The sequence below is a fragment of the Lathyrus oleraceus genome, chromosome 7, assembly GCF_024323335.1.
Source record: "Lathyrus oleraceus cultivar Zhongwan6 chromosome 7, CAAS_Psat_ZW6_1.0, whole genome shotgun sequence".
In the NCBI taxonomy this organism is placed as follows: Eukaryota; Viridiplantae; Streptophyta; class Magnoliopsida; order Fabales; family Fabaceae; genus Lathyrus; species Lathyrus oleraceus.
The window spans coordinates 111,181,919-111,200,411 of record NC_066585.1 but is presented as its reverse complement, the minus strand read 5'-3'; the positions used below and the strand labels follow the sequence as shown (position 1 = coordinate 111,200,411).

At 34.0% G+C, this 18,493-nt stretch overlaps 1 non-coding gene across 1 annotated transcript; it reads right to left on the bottom strand.

The window, feature by feature from the left end:
* Positions 1-1,482: 1,482 nt before the first annotated feature.
* On the bottom strand, positions 1,483-1,643 carry LOC127109241 (U1 spliceosomal RNA). Its single transcript, XR_007796571.1, has one exon. It is a non-coding gene; the product is annotated as a U1 spliceosomal RNA (small nuclear RNA).
* Between the last annotated feature and the right edge of the window lie 16,850 nt (positions 1,644-18,493).

Below are 18,493 nucleotides of genomic sequence, written 5' to 3'. Positions count from 1 at the left end.
TGTGGCTCTTGTCCTTCATTCAATATGTATCTAGTGATAGCAACATTTAGATCATTATTTTTGGAATATAATGATGAATAATCTCAAAATTTTGAAAATGACTTTGGTACACTTTGAGGTTGTATGATCAAGGTATTGTCTTTGAACATTACATGAGGAATTCTATATATATGAACTTCAAAATCTTTTTTTGAAAAGTAAATTAGTGTACTTTGGTTTGATCCACAAACTGATTAGGTCAAAATGTTCAACATCAACAATGTACACCATATTTTGGGACTGAATCAAAATGCTTGAGATATGATAAAACTTTCAGATGCAAAGTTGTCTAAGGAAAAAAGAATTGATAGAACGTCAGGAAAATGATATGAGAGAAGGCTTACAATTATACAAGTAAAACTACCAGACTCAATTGTTTTCGGTGTCCTTTTTTTCGTGTTTCTAAACAGTTTTCCTTCTTTTATCTTGCCCTTGACATTTCTGAATGACAATATTCTTAAAATCTGCAAAAGAGATTAAGTGCAATTTCTTCTCTGGAATTGTTATTTGACATTTGTCATTATTGTGCATTTTATGAAATTTAGTTTGCATTTGCAACATATAATCTCACCGTCAACTACTTTCCTAAATTAAATGCAGAAGGCTTGCTAAATACGAGGAAGCACTAGAGAAACTTGAGTCTGTTTGAATAACAAAGCCAGAACATGACAAAACAGTAGTGGCAAGGTATATATATGTTTGTTCACTTTACATGCATTTCAGTACTTCATTGGTTTTGGATCATTTTTTAGTGTATTTAGTTTGTGTATAATTTGGAGGTATTGTAACATCAACCGCAACATTTTTTAGTTGCTACATTTAAGATACTCCTCTTATTTTCTATCTATAAAATAAATTTTCATCATAGTTTATTTAAGAGAAACAAACTTTCTATCATAATTACATAAATAACTCATTCTCATCACTTCCATTTACCTACCTGACAGCATCACAGATAACGTATATATCAATTGCAGATGAAGTGTGTAAATAAAACACCGACGGTCATAGAATGACATCATTTAGTTCTTTATTTGCTACGAAAGCCATAACACTTTTAGCCTCTGCTTACGGAAAACATGCTTGTTTATAGATGGATTGGATCTAATTGCTCCTGAATTAGTAGAGGGTGGATCTAATTTTATAAAGAAGAGAGTGAAATGGTTTCTTAGGCCTCTGTTAGACAGAGCCTTTGGACCACCTCTCCACCTTTCTTTTTATCCATATGAAAATATTATCAAGTACTTGCATTTTATTTGATTCCTTATGTTGGTCATACTCAATATTATAGTGAAAATACAAGCAAATACATACAATAACAATCTTCTAAACCAGTAAGCAATATTATGGTGAAAATACAAGAAAATACATACAATAACAATCTTCTAAACTAGCAAGTTCAGGAAATCAAAAAAAATTCCTCAAAATTTGATATTAGAATAAGAGGTGGCCGCGCGAACGCAGACTCCCACAGCAACAAATTATGATATAGGCTCCACCACTTGGGTAGACCTTAGGATAGAACCCGTCCTAAGTGCAATGGAGGTCACTCTCCTAGGCCATGGTCCTTTATGATCAACCATTGACCCCATCCAGGTAAGTACCTTGACATGAAGGTATTCATATTATGTTATACTCTTGCTTATCTCAATACCTTCAACCTTCTTTCGATGTGGGGCTCAACTACTGGTAGGAAATGTATTTCCCAACTTCTGTAAGATTGATCAACAAAAGGGTGCACGCTGGTACTGATTGTTGGTGGTGTATCTTGGAGCCGGAGACAGTATAACACGTGTTGCTGTAGTGTAATAAGAGCATTTAGACTGTTGCTAAATAGGAACATTGGAAAGAAAATCAATCATATGTTAAATGCATTGTGAAAGGAGAAAAGGAGTATCTTTGAGTCTGTCTGGGAACAAAGCCAAAACTTGAAGAAGCAATATCACAAGCTATAATGTTGCTTGTTGATACTCTAAGCTAAATTAGGTATGCATTTCACTACTTTTTCATTAGTATTGTATTTATTTTGCGTATAACTTTTAAAATAGGTTTAATCCTTCTATATATGTTGGGAGTAATTCAGTCCAATAGTCCCTTTATATATGTATTATGACATCAGCCATAACATTTTTGAGTGTTATAACATTTAAGAAAGCATGTTCCAACTTAATACTACACCATTTTGAATCAATTTAAGTCCCACATTGGCTAGAAGATCACACAAGCAAGTGTTTATAAATGTCTGACATGCTAGTTGGTTCGCCGAGCTGAGTAACGCAAGCTTGTGACCCATGTGGGGGAAACAATGTGATGGAACATGGCTAAGGCTTTGTAGGTTGGTCTGGTTGTTGCACCATGTTGGCTCGTCTGCTCCAAGTTGTGAGTTGACCCCCGAGACTTGTGTGAAGGCATGGTTCTTGTGGGTCTTAGACATGAGGGTACAATGTGAGATTGGTTTCATAGAGCAGCGAACACTTCCTACTCTTGACAGTGGAGGGATCACGAGTCGCTGCACCTTTGGCCCACAACACCTGGCGAGCCTAGCCCATTGAACCATCTCTTTTTTGCTAAAGTGATTTAAAGATACAATAGAAAATATATCTAGACATTTATATGACGCATGGAACACATTCCTCGAAGCTGATATTTGGGTCTCATTTGACTTTTCCTTGTACAACTCTTTGCAACTTGTTAAACTTATTTATCAATGATTATGTTAAACTTGTTTATCTGGGTCTCATTATGTTAAACTTGTTTATCAATGATTATGTTTGAATATTTGGAATACAAACACATTTTAGATCCATTGAAAAAATGAAAAGGCTGAAACTAGAAGTAGGTTTGGTAGGGTGTTCCCTATTGCAATATTTTTAAATATGAAATAGAAATTAAGTGCAATTTCTTCTCTAGAATTGTTATTTCACAAACGTTATTATTGTGCATATTTATGAAATATAGTTTGCATTTTCAACATATAATCCCATTGTCCATTACTTTTTTTTCGATGTGGAACTCAACTACCAGGAAGCAATGTATTTCTCACCCTCTTTACCGATAGACAATTACTCGCCTGCTGAAAGTGTTCACCAATTTGTGTAAGATTAATAGACAAAAGGATGCAAACTTGGGATTGATTGTTGATGGTGTAAAGTGGAGTAGGAGACAATAGAGCATCTAGACTTCGTAATCGATCTATTATACAAGGTCGGATGTGAGATTTCATAATGGATGACTTTGTCAATTGTGTGATTTCATAATTACAAGAAATACAATCTCAAATGATTCTATTAAGTGTGATTTTAAATTGTATTTTGAATCTATAAATGTGGCATAAAAGTATTTTGAGGTCTCTGCAACATTGCATTGGTCGTATTTTCCTGCCATATACAATTTTTCGGCATAATCGCAACTGTAACCTCATTTTAAAAGCATGCTAGTAAGCCAACTATAACAAACAAATGGCGAATATGGAAGAACAATGTACAACATATTTATGGACTGAATCAAAATGTTTAGCTGGGTTTAATTAATATTTTCCTTTATTACTCATTTGCTGATTAAAAAAAAGGAATTTTGGATTGATGGACATATCAGAAACAAAACATTTTCCATATGAATTGAAATTGTAATATAGATTAGGACTAAAGAATTAATGACATCTTACTGATTATCGTAATGTCCATTACTTTCCTGGATTCATTGTTGATGGAATTCTAAGTACGAGGAAGCATGAGAGAAGTTTGAGTGTGTCTGGGAACAAAGCCAAAACTTGAAGAAGCAACATCACAAGTTATAATGTTGCTTGTTGATACTCTAAGCTAAATTAGGTATGCATTTCACTACTTCTTCACTAGTATTGTATTTATTTTGCGTATAACTTTTAAAATAGATTTAAAATCCTTATATATATATATATGTTGTGAGTAATTAAGTACAATAGTCCCTATATATATATATATATATATATATATATATATATATATATATATATATATATATATATATATATATATATATATGTATTATGACATCAGCCACAACATTTTTGAGTGTTATAACATTTAAGAAAGCATGTTCCAACATAATACTACACCATTTTGAATCAATTTAAGTCCCACATTGGCTAGAAGATCACACAAGCAAGTGTTTATAAATATCTGACATGCTAGTTAGTTCGCCGAGGTGAGTAACACAAGCTTGTGACCCATGTGGGGGTAACAAGGTGATGGAACATGGCTAAGGCTTTGCAGGTTGGTCTGGTTGTTGCACCATGTTGGCCCGTCCGCTCCAAGTTGAGAGTTGACCCTCGGGATTTGTGCGAAGCCATGGGTCTTGTGGGTCTTAGACAGGAGGGTACAGCGTGAGGCTGGTTTTACAGAGCAGCGAACACTTCCTACTCTTGACAGTGGAGCGATCACGGGTCGCTGCACCTCTGGTCCACAACACCTGGAAAGCCTAGCCCATTGAACCATCTTTTTTTTGCTAAAGTTATATACATAGACAATAGAGAATCTATCTAGACATTGATATGACGCATGGACAACATTTCTTGAAGCTGATATCTGGGTCCCATTTTACTTTTCCTTATACAACTCTTTGCAACTTGTTAAACTTAAACTTGTTTATCTGGGTCTCATTATGTTAAACTTGTTTATCAATGATTATGTTTGAATATTTGGAATACAAACACCTTTTAGATCCATTGAAAAAATGAAAACGCTGAAACTAGAAGTAGGTTTGGTGGGGTGTTCCCTATTGCAATATTTTTCAATATGAAATAGAAATTAAGTGCAATTTCTTCTCTAGAATTGTTATTTCACATACGTTATTATTGTGCATTTTTATGAAATATAGTTTGCATTTTCAACATATAATCCCATTGTCCATTACTTTTTTTCGATGTGGAACTCAACTGCCAGGAAGCAATGTATTTCTCACCCTCTTTACCGGTAGACAATTACTCGCCTGCTGAAAGTGTTCACCAATTTGTGTAAGATTAATAGACAAAAGGATGCAAACTTGGGATTGATTGTTGATGGTGTAAAGTGGAGTAGGAGACAACAGAGCATCTAGACTTCGTAATCGATCTATTATACAAGGTCGGATGTGAGATTTCATAATGCATGACTTTGTCAATTGTGTGATTTCATAATTACAAGAAATACAATCTCAAATGATTCTATTAAGTGTTATTTTAAATTGTATTTTGAATCTATAAATGTGGCATAAAAGTATTTTGAGGTCTCTGCAACATCGCATTGGTCGTATTTTCCTGCCATATACAATTTTTCGGCATAATCGCAACTGTAACCTCATTTTAAAAGCATGCCAGTAAGCCAACTATAACAAACAAATGGTGAATATGGAAGAACAATGTACAACATATTTATGGACTGAATCAAAATGTTTAGCTAGATTTAATTAATCTTTTCCTTTATTTCTCATTTGCTGATTAGAAAAAAAAGGAATTTTGGATTGATGGACATATCAGAAACAAAACATTTTCCATATGAATTGAAATTGTAATATAGATTAGGACTAAAGAATTAAAGACATCTTACTGATTATCGTAATGTCCATTACTTTCATGGATTCATTGTTGATGGAATTCTAAGTACGAGGAAGCATGAGAGAAGTTTGAGTGTGTCTGGGAACAAAGCCAAAACTTGAAGAAACAACATCACAAGTTATAATGTTGCTTGTTGATACTCTAAGCTAAATTAGGTATGCATTTCACTACTTCTTCATTAGTATTGTATTTATTTTGCGTATAACTTTTAAAATAGATTTAAAATCCTTATATATATATATATATATATATATATATATATATATATATATATATATATATATATATATATATATATATATATATATATATATATATATATATATATATATATATTGTGAGTAATTCAGTACAATAGTCCCTATATATATATGTATTATGACATCAGCCACAACATTTTTGAGTGTTATAACATTTAAGAAAGCATGTTCCAACATAATACTACACCATTTTGAATCAATTTAAGTCCCACATTGGCTAGAAGATCACACAAGCAAGTGTTTATAAATATCTGACATGCTAGTTAGTTCGCTGAGCTGAGTAACACAAGCTTGTGACCCATGTGGGGGCAAAAAGGTGATGGAACATGGCTAAGGCTTTGCAGGTTGGTCTGGTTGTTGCACCATGTTGGCCCGTCCACTCCAAGTTGAGAGTTGACCCCCGGGATTTGTGCGAAGGCATGTGTCTTGTGGGTCTTAGACAGGAGGGTACAGCGTGAGCCTGGTTTCACAGAGCAGCGAACACTTCCTACTCTTGATAGTGGAGGGATCACGGGTCGCTGCACCTCTAGCCCACAACACCTAGAAAGCCTAGCCCATTGAACCATCTCTTTTTTGCTAAAGTGATATACATAGACAATAGAGAATCTATCTAGACATTGATATGACGCATGGACAACATTCCTTGAAGCTGATATCTGGGTCCCATTTTACTTTTCCTTGTACAACTCTTTGCAACTTGTTAAACTTGCTTATCAAAGATTATGTTAAACTTGTTTATCTGGGTCTCATTATGTTAAACTTGTTTATCAATGATTATGTTTGAATATTTGGAATACAAACACATTTTAGATCCATTGAAAAAATGAAAACGCTGAAACTAGAAGTAGGTTTGGTGGGGTGTTCCCTATTGCAATATTTTTCAATATGAAATAGAAATTAAGTGCAATTTCTTCTCTAGAATTGTTATTTCACATACGTTATTATTGTGCATTTTTATGAAATATAGTTTGCATTTTCAACATATAATCCCATTGTCCATTACTTTTTTTCGATGTGGAACTCAACTACCAGGAAGCAATGTATTTCTCACCCTCTTTACCGGTAGACAATTACTCGCCTGCTGAAAGTGTTCACCAATTTGTGTAAGATTAATAGACAAAAGGATGCAAACTTGGGATTGATTGTTGATGGTGTAAAGTGGAGTAGGAGACAACAGAGCATCTAGACTTCGTAATCGATCTATTAGACAAGGTCGGATGTGAGATTTCATAATGCATGACTTTGTCAATTGTGTGATTTCATAGTTACAAGAAATACAATCTCAAATGATTCTATTAAGTGTGATTTTAAATTGTATATTGAATCTATAAATGTGGCATAAAAGTATTTTGAGGTCTCTTGCAACATCGCATTGGTTGTATTTTCCTGCCATATACAATTTTTCGGCATAATCGCAACTGTAACCTCATTTTAAAAGCATGCTAGTAAGCCAACTATAACAAACAAATGGCGAATATGGAAGAACAATGTACAACATATTTATGGACTGAATCAAAATGTTTAGCTGGATTTAATTAATCTTTTCCTTTATTACTCATTTGCTGATTAAAAAAAAGGAATTTTGGATTGATGGACATATCAGAAACAAAACATTTTCCATATGAATTGAAATTGTAATATAGATTAGGACTAAAGAATTAATGACATCTTACTGATTATCGTAATGTCCATTACTTTCCTGGATTCATTGTTGATGGAATTCTAAGTACGAGGAAGCATGAGAGAAGTTTGAGTGTGTCTGGGAACAAAGCCAAAACTTGAAGAAGCAACATCACAAGTTATAATGTTGCTTGTTGATACTCTAAGCTAAATTAGGTATGCATTTCACTACTTCTTCACTAGTATTGTATTTATTTTGCGTATAACTTTTAAAATAGATTTAAAATCCTTATACATATATATGTTGTGAGTAATTCAGTACAATAGTCCCTATATATATATATATATATATATATATATATATATATATATATATATATATATATATATATATACATATATATATATATATATATATATATATATGTATGTATTATGACATCAGCCACAACATTTTTGAGTGTTATAACATTTAAGAAAGCATGTTCCAACATAATACTACACCATTTTGAATCAATTTAAGTCCCACATTGGCTAGAAGATCACACAAGCAAGTGTTTATAAATCTCTGACATGCTAGTTAGTTCGCCGAGCTGAGTAACACAAGCTTGTGACCCATGTGGGGGCAACAAGGTGATGGAACATGGCTAAGGCTTTGCAGGTTGGTCTGGTTGTTGCACCATGTTGGCCCGTCCGCTCCAAGTTGAGAGGTGACCCCCGGGATTTGTGGGAAGGCATGGGTCTTGTGGGTCTTAGACATGAGGGTACAGCGTGAGGCTGGTTTCACAGAGCAGCGAACACTTCCTACTCTTGACAATGGAGGGATCACGGGTCACTGCACCTCTGGTCCACAACACCTGGAAAGCCTAGCCTATTGAACCATCTCTTTTTTGCTAAAGTGATATCTCAAATGATTCAATTAAGTGTGATTTTAAATTGTATATTGAATCTATAAATGTGGCATAAAAGTATTTTGAGGTCTCTGCAACATCGCATTGGTCGTATTTTCCTGCCATATACAATTTTTCGGCATAATCGCAACTGTAACCTCATTTTAAAAGCATGCTAGTAAGCCAACTATAACAAACAAATGGCGAATATGGAAGAACAATGTACAACATATTTATGGACTGAATCAAAATGTTTAGCTGGATTTAATTAATCTTTTCCTTTATTACTCATTTGCTGATTAAAAAAAAAGGAATTTTGGATTGATGGACATATAAGAAACAAAACATTTTCCATATGAATTGAAATTGTAATATAGATTAGGACTAAAGAATTAATGACATCTTACTGATTATCGTAATGTCCATTACTTTCCTGGATTCATTGTTGATGGAATTCTAAGTACGAGGAAGCATGAGAGAAGTTTGAGTGTGTCTGGGAACAAAGCCAAATCTTGAAGAAGCAACATCACAAGTTATAATGTTGCTTGTTGATACTCTAAGCTAAATTAGGTATGCATTTCACTACTTCTTCATTAGTATTGTATTTATTTTGCGTATAACTTTTAAAATAGATTTAAAATCCTTATATATATATATATATATATATATATATATATATATATATATATATATATATATATATATATATATATATATATATATATATATATATATATATATGTTGTGAGTAATTCAGTACAATAGTCCCTATATATATATATATATACGTATTATGACATCAGCCACATCATTTTTGAGTGTTATAACATTTAAGAAAGCATGTTCCAACATAATACTACACCATTTTGAATCAATTTAAGTCCCACATTGGCTAGAAGATCACACAAGCAAGTGTTTATAAATATCTGACATGCTAGTTAGTTCGCCGAGGTGAGTAACACAAGCTTGTGACCCATGTGGGGGCAACAAGGTGATGGAACATGGCTAAGGCTTTGCAGGTTGGTCTGGTTGTTGCACCATGTTGGCCCGTCCACTCCAAGTTGAGAGTTGACCCCCGGGATTTGTGCGAAGGCATGGGTCTTGTGGGTCTTAGACAGGAGGGTACAGCGTGAGGCTGGTTTCACAGAGCAGCGAACACTTCCTACTCTTGACAGTGGAGGGATCACGGGTCGCTGCACCTCTGGTCCACAACACCTTGAAAGCCTAGCCCATTGAACCATCTCTTTTTTGCTAAAGTGATATACATAGACAATAGAGAATCTATCTAGACATTGATATGACACATGGACAACATTCCTTGAAGCTGATATCTGGGTCCCATTTTACTTTTCCTTGTACAACTCTTTGCAAGTTGTTAAACTTGCTTATCAATGATTATGTTAAACTTGTTTATCTGGGTCTCATTATGTTAAACTTGTTTATCAATGATTATGTTTGAATATTTGAAATACAAACACATTTTAGATCCATTGAAAAAATGAAAAGGCTGAAACTAGAAGTAGGTTTGGTGGGGTGTTCCCTATTGCAATATTTTTCAATATGAAATAGAAATTAAGTGCAATTTCTTCTCTAGAATTGTTATTTCACATACGTTATTACTGTGCATTTTTATGAAATATAGTTTGCATTTTCAACATATAATCCCATTGTCCATTACTTTTTTTCGATGTGGAACTCAACTACCAGGAAGCAATGTATTTCTCACCCTCTTTACCGGTAGACAATTACTCGCCTGCTGAAAGTGTTCACCAATTTGTGTAAGATTAATAGACAAAAGGATGCAAACTTGGGATTGATTGTTGATGGTGTAAAGTGGAGTAGGAGACAACAGAGCATCTAGACGTCGTAATCGATCTATTATACAAGGTCGGATGTGAGATTTCATAATGCATGACTTTGTCAATTGTGTGATTTCATAATTACAAGAAATACAATCTCAAATGATTCTATTAAGTGTGATTTTAAATTGTATTTTGAATCTATAAATGTGGCATAAAAGTATTTTGAGGTCTCTGCAACATCGTATTGGTCGTATTTTCCTGCCATATACAATTTTTCGGCATAATCGCAACGGTAACCTCATTTTAAAAGCATGCTAGTAAGCCAACTATAACAAATAATTGGCGAAAATGGAAGAACAATGTACAACATATTTATGGACTGAATCAAAATGTTTAGCTGGATTTAATTAATCTTTTCCTTTATTACTCATTTGCTGATTAAAAAAAAAAGGAATTTTGGATTGATGGACATATCAGAAACAAAACATTTTCCATATGAATTGAAATTGTAATATAGATTAGGACTAAAGAATTAATGACATCTTACTGATTATCGTAATGTCCATTACTTTCCTGGATTCATTGTTGATGGAATTCTAAGTACGAGGAAGCATGAGAGAAGTTTGAGTGTGTCTGGGAACAAACAAAACATGAAGAAGCAACATCACAAGTTATAATGTTGCTTGTTGATACTCTAAGCTAAATTAGGTATGCATTTCACTACTTCTTCATTAGTATTGTATTTATTTTGCGTATAACTTTTAAAATAGATTTAAAATCCTTATATATATATGTTGTGAGTAATTCAGTACAATAGTCCCTATATATATATATGTATTATGACATCAGCCACAACATTTTTGAGTGTTATAACATTTAAGAAAGCACGTTCCAACATAATACTACACCATTTTGAATCAATTTAAGTCCCACATTGGCTAGAAGATCACACAAGCAAGTGTTTATAAATATCTGACATGCTAGTTAGTTCGTCGAGCTGAGTAACACAAGCTTGTGACCCATGTGGGGGCAACAAGGTGATGGAACATGGATAAGGCTTTGCAGGTTGGTCTGGTTGTTGCACCATGTTGGCCCGTCCGCTCCAAGTTGAGAGTTGACCCCCAGGATTTGTGCGAAGGCATGGGTCTTATGGGTCTTAGACAGGAGGGTACAGCGTGAGGCTGGTTTCACAGAGCAGCGAACACTTCCTACTCTTGACAGTGGAGGGATCACGGGTCGCTGCACCTCTGGCCCACAACACCTGGAAAGCCTAGCCCATTGAACCATCTCTTTTTTGCTAAAGTCATATACATAGACAATAGAGAATCTATCTAGACATTGATATGACGCATGGACAACATTCCTTGAAGCTGATATCTGGGTCCCATTTTACTTTTCCTTGTACAACTCTTTGCAACTTATTAAACTTGCTTATCAATGATTATGTTAAACTTGTTTATCTGGGTCTCATTATGTTAAACTTGTTTATCAATGATTATGTTTGAATATTTGGAATACAAACACATTTTAGATCCATTGAAAAAATGAAAACGCTGAAACTAGAAGTAGGTTTGGTGGGGTGTTCCCTATTGCAATATTTTTCAATATGAAATAGAAATTAAGTGCAATTTCTTCTCTAGAATTGTTATTTCACATACCTTATTACTGTGCATTTTTATGAAATATAGTTTGCATTTTCAACATATAATCCCATTGTCCATTACTTTATTTTCGATGTGGAACTCAACTACCAGGAAGCAATGTATTTCTCACCCTCTTTACCGGTAGACAATTACTCGCCTGCTGAAAGTGTTCGCCAATTTGTGTAAGATTAATAGACAAAAGGATGTAAACTTGGGATTGATTGTTGATGGTGAAAAGTGGAGTAGGAGACAACAGAGCATCTAGACTTTGTAATCGATCTATTATACAAGGTCGGATGTGAGATTTCATAATGCATGACTTTGTCAATTGTGTGATTTCATAATTACAAGAAATACAATCTCAAATGATTCTATTAAGTGTGATTTTAAATTGTATTTTGAATCTATAAATGTGGCATAAAAGTATTTTGAGGTCTCTGCAACATCGTATTAGTCGTATTTTCCTTCCATATACAATTTTTCGGCATAATCGCAACTGTAACCTCATTTTAAAAGCATGCTAGTAAGCCAACTATAACAAATAATTGGCGAAAATGGAAGAACAATGTACAACATATTTATGGACTGAATCAAAATGTTTAGCTGGATTTAATTAATCTTTTCCTTTATTATCATTTGCTGATTAAAAAAAAAGGAATTTTGGATTGATGGACATATCAGAAACAAAACATTTTCCATATGAATTGAAATTGTAATATAGATTAGGACTAAAGAATTAATGACATCTTACTGATTATCGTAATGTCCATTACTTTCCTGGATTCATTGTTGATGGAATTCTAAGTACGAGGAAGCATGAGAGAAGTTTGAGTGTGTCTGGGAACAAACAAAACTTGAAGAAGCAACATCACAAGTTATAATGCTGCTTGTTGATACTCTAAGCTAAATTAGGTATGCATTTCACTACTTCTTCATTAGTATTGTATTTATTTTGCGTATATTTTTTAAAATAGATTTAAAATCCTTATATATATATATATGTTGTGAGTAATTCAGTACAATAGTCCCTATATATATATGTATTATGACATCAGCCACAACATTTTTGAGTGTTATAACATTTAAGAAAGCATGTTCCAACATAATACTACACCATTTTGAATCAATTTAAGTCCCACATTGGCTAGAAGATCACACAAGCAAGTGTTTATAAATATCTGACATGCTAGTTAGTTCGCCGAGCTGAGTAACACAAGCTTGTGACCCATGTGGGGGCAACAAGGTGATGGAACATGGCTAAGGCTTTGCAGGTTGGTCTGGTTGTTGCACCATGTTGGCCCGTCCGCTCCAAGTTGAGAGTTGACCCCCAGGATTTGTGCGAAGGCATGGGTCTTATGGGTCTTAGACAGGAGGGTACAGCGTGAGGCTAGTTTCACAGAGCAGCGAACACTTCCTACTCTTGACAGTGGAGGGATCACGGGTCGCTGCACCTCTGGCCCACAACACCTGGAAAGCCTAGCCCATTGAACCATCTCTTTTTTGCTAAAGTCATATACATAACACCTGGAAAGCCTAGCCCATTGAACCATCTCTTTTTTGCTAAAGTCATATACATAGACAATAGAGAATCTATCTAGACATTGATATGACGCATGGACAACATTCCTTGAAGCTGATATCTGGGTCCCATTTTACTTTTCCTTGTACAACTCTTTGCAACTTATTAAACTTGCTTATCAATGATTATGTTAAACTTGTTTATCTGGGTCTCATTATGTTAAACTTGTTTATCAATGATTATGTTTGAATATTTGGAATACAAACACATTTTAGATCCATTGAAAAAATGATAACGCTGAAACTAGAAGTAGGTTTGGTGGGGTGTTCCCTATTGCAATATTTTTCAATATGAAATAGAAATTAAGTGCAATTTCTTCTCTAGAATTGTTATTTCACATACATTATTACTGTGCATTTTTATGAAATATAGTTTGCATTTTCAACATATAATCCCATTGTCCATTACTTTATTTTCGATGTGGAACTCAACTGCCAGGAAGCAATGTATTTCTCACCCTCTTTACCGGTAGACAATTACTCGCCTGCTGAAAGTGTTCGCCAATTTGTGTAAGATTAATAGACAAAAGGATGCAAACTTGGGATTGATTGTTGATGGTGTAAAGTGGAGTAGGAGACAACAGAGCATCTAGACTTCGTAATCGATCTATTATACAAGGTCGGATGTGAGATTTCATAATGCATGACTTTGTCAATTGTGTGATTTCATAATTACAAGAAATACAATCTCAAATGATTCTATTAAGTGTGATTTTAAATTGTATTTTGAATCTATAAATGTGGCATAAAAGTATTTTGAGGTCTCTGCAACATCGTATTAGTCGTATTTTCCTTCCATATACAATTTTTCGGCATAATCGCAACTGTAACCTCATTTTAAAAGCATGCTAGTAAGCCAACTATAACAAATAATTGGCGAAAATGGAAGAACAATGTACAACATATTTATGGACTGAATCAAAATGTTTAGCTGGATTTAATTAATCTTTTCCTTTATTATCATTTGCTGATTAAAAAAAAAGGAATTTTGGATTGATGGACATATCAGAAACAAAACATTTTCCATATGAATTGAAATTGTAATATAGATTAGGACTAAAGAATTAATGACATCTTACTGATTATCGTAATGTCCATTACTTTCCTGGATTCATTGTTGATGGAATTCTAAGTACGAGGAAGCATGAGAGAAGTTTGAGTGTGTCTGGGAACAAACAAAACTTGAAGAAGCAACATCACAAGTTATAATGCTGCTTGTTGATACTCTAAGCTAAATTAGGTATGCATTTCACTACTTCTTCATTAGTATTGTATTTATTTTGCGTATATTTTTTAAAATAGATTTAAAATCCTTATATATATATATGTTGTGAGTAATTCAGTACAATAGTCCCTATATATATATGTATTATGACATCAGCCACAACATTTTTGAGTGTTATAACATTTAAGAAAGCATGTTCCAACATAATACTACACCATTTTGAATCAATTTAAGTCCCACATTGGCTAGAAGATCACACAAGCAAGTGTTTATAAATATCTGACATGCTAGTTAGTTCGCCGAGCTGAGTAACACAAGCTTGTGACCCATGTGGGGGCAACAAGGTGATGGAACATGGCTAAGGCTTTGCAGGTTGGTCTGGTTGTTGCACCATGTTGGCCCGTCCGCTCCAAGTTGAGAGTTGACCCCCAGGATTTGTGCGAAGGCATGGGTCTTATGGGTCTTAGACAGGAGGGTACAGCGTGAGGCTGGTTTCACAGAGCAGCGAACACTTCCTACTCTTGACAGTGGAGGGATCACGGGTCGCTGCACCTCTGGCCCACAACACCTGGAAAGCCTAGCCCATTGAACCATCTCTTTTTTGCTAAAGTCATATACATAACACCTGGAAAGCCTAGCCCATTGAACCATCTCTTTTTTGCTAAAGTCATATACATAGACAATAGAGAATCTATCTAGACATTGATATGACGCATGGACAACATTCCCTGAAGCTGATATCTGGGTCCCATTTTACTTTTCCTTGTACAACTCTTTGCAACTTATTAAACTTGCTTATCAATGATTATGTTAAACTTGTTTATCTGGGTCTCATTATGTTAAACTTGTTTATCAATGATTATGTTTGAATATTTGGAATACAAACACATTTTAGATCCATTGAAAAAATGAAAACGCTGAAACTAGAAGTAGGTTTGGTGGGGTGTTCCCTATTGCAATATTTTTCAATATGAAATAGAAATTAAGTGCAATTTCTTCTCTAGAATTGTTATTTCACATATGTTATTACTGTGCATTTTTATGAAATATAGTTTGCATTTTAAACATATAATCCCATTGTCCATTACTTTTTTTCGAAGTGGAACTCAACTACCAGGAAGCAATGTATTTCTCACCCTCTTTACCGGTAGACAATTACTCGCCTGCTGAAAGTGTTCACCAATTTGTGTAAGATTAATAGACAAAAGGATGCAAACTTAGGATTGATTGTTGATGGTGTAAAGTGGAGTAGGAGACAACAGAGCATCTAGACTTCGTAATCGATCTATTATACAAGGTCGGATGTGAGATTTCATATGCATGACTTTGTCAATTGTGTGATTTCATAATTACAAGAAATACAATCTCAAATGATTCTATTAAGTGTGATTTTAAATTGTATATTGAATATGTAAATGTGGCATAAAAGTATTTTGAGGTCTCTCCAACATCGCATTGGTCGTATTTTCCTGCCATATACAATTTTTCGGCATAATCGCAACTGTAACCTCATTTTAAAAGCATGCTAGTAAGCCAACTATAACAAACAAAGGGCGAATATGGAAGAACAATGTACAACATATTTATGGACTGAATCAAAATGTTTAGCTGGATTTAATTAATCTTTTCCTTTATTACTCATTTGCTGATTAAAAAAAAAGGAATTTTGGATTGATGGACATATCAGAAACAAAACATTTTCCATATGAATTGAAATTGTGATATAGATTAGGACTAAAGAATTAATGACATCTTACTGATTATCGTAATGTCCATTACTTTCCTGGATTCATTGTTGATGGAATTCTAAGTACGAGGAAGCATGAGAGAAGTTTGAGTGTGTCTAGGAACAAAGCCAAATCTTGAAGAAGCAACATCACAAGTTATAATGTTGCTTGTTGATACTCTAAGCTAAATTAGGTATGCATTTCACTACTTCTTCATTAGTATTGTATTTATTTTGCATATAACTTTTAAAATAAATTTAAAATCCTTATATATATATGTTGTGAGTAATTCAGTACAATAGTCCCTATATATATATATATATATATATATATATATATATATATATATATATATATATATATATATATATATATATATATATATATATATATATATATATATATATATATATATATATATATATACGTATTATGACATCAGCCACATCATTTTTGAGTGTTATAACATTTAAGAAAGCATGTTCCAACATAATACTACACCATTTTGAATCAATTTAAGTCCGACATTGGCTAGAAGATCACACAAGCAAGTGTTTATAAATATCTGACATGCTAGTTAGTTCGCCGAGCTGAGTAACACAAGCTTGTGACCCATGTGGGGGAAACAAAGTGATTGAACATGGCTAAGGCTTTGCAGGTTGGTCTGGTTGTTGCACCGTGTTGGCCCGTCCGCTCCAAGTTGAGAGTTGACCCTCGGGATTTGTCCGAAGGCATGGGTCTTGTTGGTCTTAGACAGGAGGGTACAGCGTGAGGCTGGTTTCACAGAGCAGCGAACACTTCCTACCCTTGACAGTGGAGGGATCACGGGTCGCTGCACCTCTGGCCCACAACACCTGGAAAGCCTAGCCCATTGAACCATCTCTTTTTTGCTAAAGTGATATACATAGACAATAGAGAATCTATCTAGACATTGATATGATGCATGGACAACATTCCTTGAAGCTGATATCTGGGTCCCATTTTACTTTTCCTTGAACAACTCTTTGCAACTTATTAAACTTGCTTATCAATGATTATGTTAAACTTGTTTATCTGGGTCTCATTATGTTAAACTTGTTTATCAATGATTATGTTTGAATATTTGGAATACAAACACATTTTAGATCCATTGAAAAAATGAAAAGGCTGAAACTAGAAGTAGGTTTGGTGGGGTGTTCCCTATTGCAATATTTTTCAATATGAAATAGAAATTAAGTGCAATTTCTTCTCTAGAATTGTTATTTCACATACGTTATTACTGTGCATTTTTATGAAATATAGTTTGCATTTTCAACATATAATCCCATTGTCCATTACTTTTTTTCGATGTGGAACTCAACTACCAGGAAGCAATGTATTTCTCACCCTCTTTACCGGTAGACAATTACTCACCTGCTGAAAGTGTTCACCAATTTGTGTAAGATTAATAGACAAAAGGATACAAACTTGGGATTGATTGTTGATGGTGTAAAGTGGAGTAGGAGACAACAGAGCATCTAGACTTCGTAATCGATCTATTATACAAGGTCGGATGCGAGATTTCATAATGCATGACTTTGTCAATTGTGTAATTTCATAATTACAAGAAATACAATCTCAAATGATTCTATTAAGTGTGATTTTAAATTGTATTTTGAATCTATAAATGTGGCATAAAAGTATTTTGAGGTCTCTAGAACATCGCATTGGTCGTATTTTCCTGCCATATACAATTTTTCGGCATAATCGCAACTGTAACCTCATTTTAAAAGCATGCTAGTAGGCCAACTATAACAAACAAATGGCGAATATGGAAGAACAATGTACAACATATTTATGGACTGAATCAAAATGTTTAGCTGGATTTAATTAATCTTTTCCTTTATTACTCATTTGCTGATTAAAAAAAAAGGAATGTTGGATTGATTGACATATCAGAAACAAAACATTTTCCATATGAATTAAAATTGTAATATAGATTAGGACTAAAGAATTAATGACATCTTACTGATTATCGTAATGTCCATTACTTTCCTGGATTCATTGTTGATGGAATTCTAAGTACGAGGAAGCATGAGAGAAGTTTGAGTGTGTCTGGGAACAAAGCCAAAACATGAAGAAGCAACATCACAAGTTATAATGTTGCTTGTTGGTGGGTTGC